This window comes from Pseudophryne corroboree, chromosome 3 (assembly GCF_028390025.1).
Source record: "Pseudophryne corroboree isolate aPseCor3 chromosome 3, aPseCor3.hap2, whole genome shotgun sequence".
Classification (NCBI taxonomy): domain Eukaryota; kingdom Metazoa; phylum Chordata; class Amphibia; order Anura; family Myobatrachidae; genus Pseudophryne; species Pseudophryne corroboree.
The window spans coordinates 627392220-627397018 of record NC_086446.1 but is presented as its reverse complement, the minus strand read 5'-3'; the positions used below and the strand labels follow the sequence as shown (position 1 = coordinate 627397018).

Genomic DNA, 4799 nt, shown 5'->3' with positions numbered 1-4799 from the left:
AGGAGACAGGCCAGTACATCAGGAGACGTGGAGGAGGCTGTAGGAGGGCAACAACTCTGCAGCAGGACTGCTACCTCCGCCTTTGTGCAAGGAGGAACAGGAGGAGCACTGCCAGAGCCCTGCAAAATGACCTCCAGCAAGCCACAAATGTGCATGTGTCTACTCAAACGATCAGAAACAGACTCCATGAGGGTGGTATGAGGGCCCAACGTCCACAGGTGGGGGTTGTGCTTACAGCCCAACACCGTGCAGGACGTTTGGCATTTGCCAGAGAACGAAACAAAAAATACACAGGAGCTATTCAGCGCTAGAAGGAAAACCACATTCACCGTGTGCAATAGTGTACACCTCCACTTCACAAATTCTATGAGTGCATTACCACTTGATTAATTTATATAAATATGTTCAATCTCGTCCATCCTTAAGATACCACCAATTCTCTAAAAAATAAGGAACACATAATAGTGCAGATGGTTTAAGTAATTCAAATATATCTTTATTGCACGATGTCCACTTACAAACAAATCCTTTTAAAAGCGTATTAGATTATTCACACAGGCAATGCAGCAAAGGACCTTTTCAGGATGTTCAAATCGTTGTATGGTTTACCATAAAAGATAAAAAAGTGCAAAATAGTGCAGATTGACAAAAACAATAGCAGCTTTAATACAAAGGTGCACTAACATAAGTTAATGTATTGCATTAACAGAATCCACAAGGCAGAAACAGCTGGTCCCGGCTCTTGATAGTCCCCAGATCGTCCAAGGGTAAGACAGAGACACACTTCCGGATAGTGTGCTCAGTCCAGCAGCATCGGTACCAAAGTTCAGCAGCAGTGGAAAGAAACTATCATACCAACGCTAAACGCGTTTCAGACATACGTCCTTCTTCGGTAGCATGGTATGAATTAGCTGGCCTGTGCTTTTAAAGGCAATTAATTAACGTAACAAGTGTCCAGAATTAGATGACGCCGCACCCCCTTCGTTTCCGCATACACTGAACCGGAAATGACGTGACATATGCGTTCCAAGTGACGTCAGTATGCGTTCCAAAAGTCCGTCTTTCTTATTCTAATTCCGGACAAGTTATATTTCCAAGCCCACAATGTTTCCAATATAAGTAGTCAAGGATTCATACATCCCTTTATTTTAAGGCAAAGGGGCGGAGTTCATCCATTGTATAGAAACATGTAAAACATAACCATAATACAATTAATAAAATACAATATAAAATGCAATAGTAATACATATATAATATAATAATCAAAAAGAAAAAAAGATACAGAGGCACCAAGGACATGGATCAAGGGGATAGCTAATATACTTCACAAGAGAGAGAGGCTAAATTACAAGAAAAAATTAAATTCAAAAACTCTTCAATTCAAAATCGACATTGAGGCCCTTAGGTATAAGTCCCCAGTTGATAGATCCATCGCATCTCTGATTGAGGGAGCCTTTTCTCAATATCATTGCTTCTCCATTTCGGAAGGATTAGTTGAATTCCCCAAAAGTTTTTTATACATCAATCCCTTGATCCATGTACACTTTTTAAATGAGCAGAAACATTATGTGTTATTAAAGATTTCCGAATATTATAAACATGTTCAGCAGCTCTCACTTTAAGTTGTCTAGTAGTTTTTCCTACATGAAATAACCCGCATTCACACTCTAATAAGTACATCACGTTTTTAGAGTGACAGGTTATAAATTCGTTAATTGGACAAGTAGTACTTCCTACATTAAAACTTACAAATTTTCTGTCTTTCATTTTTACAGTCTTACACATAAGGCAAGCCCCGAACCTATGAAAGCCCTTGGTTATATTGCTATGCCTTAATTCACTTTTTATGCTGCTCTTTACCAAATGATCTTTTAAAGAGGGAGCCTTTCTATATACAAATATCGGTTTTTGTGGGATCACATCACCTATAATTGGATCCTGTTTTAGACGTTTACAATTCTTTTGGAAAACCTCTTCAATCTCTCTATGACAGTTATTATATTGACTGATGAATGCGATATTTGGTATCCGATTCCTCCTTTTTACTTTTTACTCCCATAAGCTCTTTTCTATCTATCTTATCAATCCTTTCTCTAGCTTTATTCAGTAAATCGTCCGAATAGCCTCTAGCACTTAATCTTTGTGAGACCTCTTTCAATTCCACTTCACTGACGGATTCATCCGTGCAATTCCGTTTTACTCTAGAGAATTGACCAAAAGGGATGGCATCCAGTCAATTACTGTGATGTTGGCTCGATTTATCAATATAACTGTTAGAGTCCGTGATTTTTCTATAGGTTTTAGTTTTAAGAACACCATTATCAATATAGATACTCAAATCCAAAAATGTCACCTCTTTTGGGCTATGGGAGAATACTAAGTTAATAAAAAATGTATTCAAATGTAAATCAATACAAAACTGATGGAGGGACTCCTCAGTGCCCCTCCAAATAATAAGTATGTCATCTATAAAGCGCTGCCAGGACACCAGGCCCGCCACCAGATTACCTTCTGGCCAGATGACAATGTCCTCCCAGTACGCCATATACAAGTTGGCGTAACTGGGGGCGACAATTGAAAAGGAGAGAAAAGACAAAAAACCCTTGTTTGGGAGCACTCATTTGTAATAATTAGTATAATGTGAAGTAGAGTAAGTGATTAAATAAGCTAAAACTTAACCTTTAATTGTTTCGTGAATAAAAGGAAATAAATGTGAAATAATTTTGAGACTCGTGTCTGATATTTGAAATAAGGAACTTGTTTAACCTTTTTAGCAAATGAGGTACAAGATAATGAAGGAAGGTGAAAATATCAGAAAGAATGTGTTTAATGGATACCATAAAGTTCTAATGAAATAAGGGTATCCAGAAAAGTCACTGTACATGCCTTGGAATGAAGGTTTCAATAGTGGCGTGAAATGGTAGCAAGGTTGAGTTGGCAAAAGAATCTTTTGAGAAAGAAATGAAAAGGGGGCCCACTGCACCTGGTATTCTCAGGAGGTTCTCCTTCCTAGTACTGACCAGGCCATGCCTGCTTTACTTCCGAGATTGGACAGGATCGGGCGTATTCAGGGTAGTATGGCCGTGGGCCAGTATAGAGAAAATATGAATGGAATGGGAGCGTACACTGGTTTCTGTACTTCACACTCAACCAAGGCCATAGATGGTCTCAAAATGGTATTTCCAGACAGGGGTGTGTCAGGATAATTCTGAGTGTCTGGGGTTTGTTAGGGCATTAGATAGATTTGATAGAGGTGTAGTGTGGTAGGTGAAGTTTTGCAGATAGTGAGCTCTCATGAAAAATGCTGAAAGAAGATATGTGCTGTGTATGTGTGTATCTTAATCCTTGGATTTAAGAAAAAACAAATGATAAATGAAAATCAGAGCTCAGAAAATGGCTCATGGATGGTTCAATGATAATAAACACTATACTTGCTAATCCCCTGAAGGGAAACCAGATGAGTAATCATATGCTGGCAAAGAGCTCAAGGCTGGCTCATAAATAATATATATAGCTTTATAATGAGAGTAAAATTGATCAATACCAATTATTAAAGAACAGAGTTTGGAACTGACTCAAAAATGGTTAAATGACAATTAACGCTATAATTGCTGGTCCCCTGAAGGGAAGCCAGATGAGTGATCGTATGCTGGTAAGGAGCTCAAGGCTGGCTCACAAATAGTACAATTAACCTTATAATAAGAGTGAAAATGATTAATATCAAATACCAAATACTCAATGATTAATGCCAATGAATAGAAAATGCTACCATAAATACCCTTGTATGACGAAATCAAGGATGACTACCTAAATCTAGTAAATAAACCTTAGAGGCATAGGCGGGAAATAAGTACAATAGAAATATTTTGTTGTCCTATTAGGACAATATTGTACAGGTTTTTTTCAAATATGGTGTAATTACTGCAGATAGAACACAGTTCTAAGACAGAGGAGAGTGTAGTGGTACACAGAGGTCTAGTATCTGTTACCACCACTGGGTATGCGGTCAACACTTTACAAAATTGATAATAAGTGTAAACACAAATTAAACCCTGGTGGTCTAGTGAGAATTACCACAGCACTGGTATCAATTACAGCAACAAACGGGTATATAATCGGTGTTAGGCAAGGGATTAATTCCCATTGTGCCCTGGTGATCTAGTATTGGTTGTCGCAGCACACTTAAAAACCCTGGTGGTCTAGTGTCAGTTACCACGGCCGCAAGGTATGCGGCGAACGCTGTCCTGATCTCCTCTGTTCAAAGTCCCGCTACAGTGATGAGCGCGGCCGCCCGCTTCCGGACTGGGCGTAGCCGCGATTACGTCAACTGGGGGCGAACCTGGTGCCCATGGCAGTGCCGACACACTGTAAGTAGTAAACTCCCTCAAAACAAAAATAATTATTAGTTAAAATAAAATCAATACTGTCAAGTATGAACTTTTTTAATTTTGCCCCTAAAGTGCTCCTATCCAAAAAATAGGATACTGCTGTTAATCCCTTATTTTTGTCAATAATAGTATATAACGTACTAACATCCGCAATGCAAAGTAGATCACCTTCTTGCCAATTATAAGTGGATATTTTTCTTAGGACATCACTTGTGTCTTTTAAATATGCTTTGGTTTGCGTAACTATTGGTTGCAGGTGAAAATCTAGCATAGCGGACAAGTTGCTTGTGATACTATTGCAACCGGAAATTATTGGTCTACCTGGAGGGTGGAGGGGGTCCTTGTGTATCTTAGGGAGAACGTACATAGTAGGGATTGATGGATTACTTATTGTTAAGAATTCCATCTCCT

The 4799-nt window shown here is 38.8% G+C and overlaps 1 pseudogene; it reads right to left on the bottom strand.

The window, feature by feature from the left end:
- Positions 1 to 2971: 2971 nt before the first annotated feature.
- Positions 2972 to 3089, bottom strand: LOC134897038 (5S ribosomal RNA; annotated as a pseudogene).
- Between the last annotated feature and the right edge of the window lie 1710 nt (positions 3090 to 4799).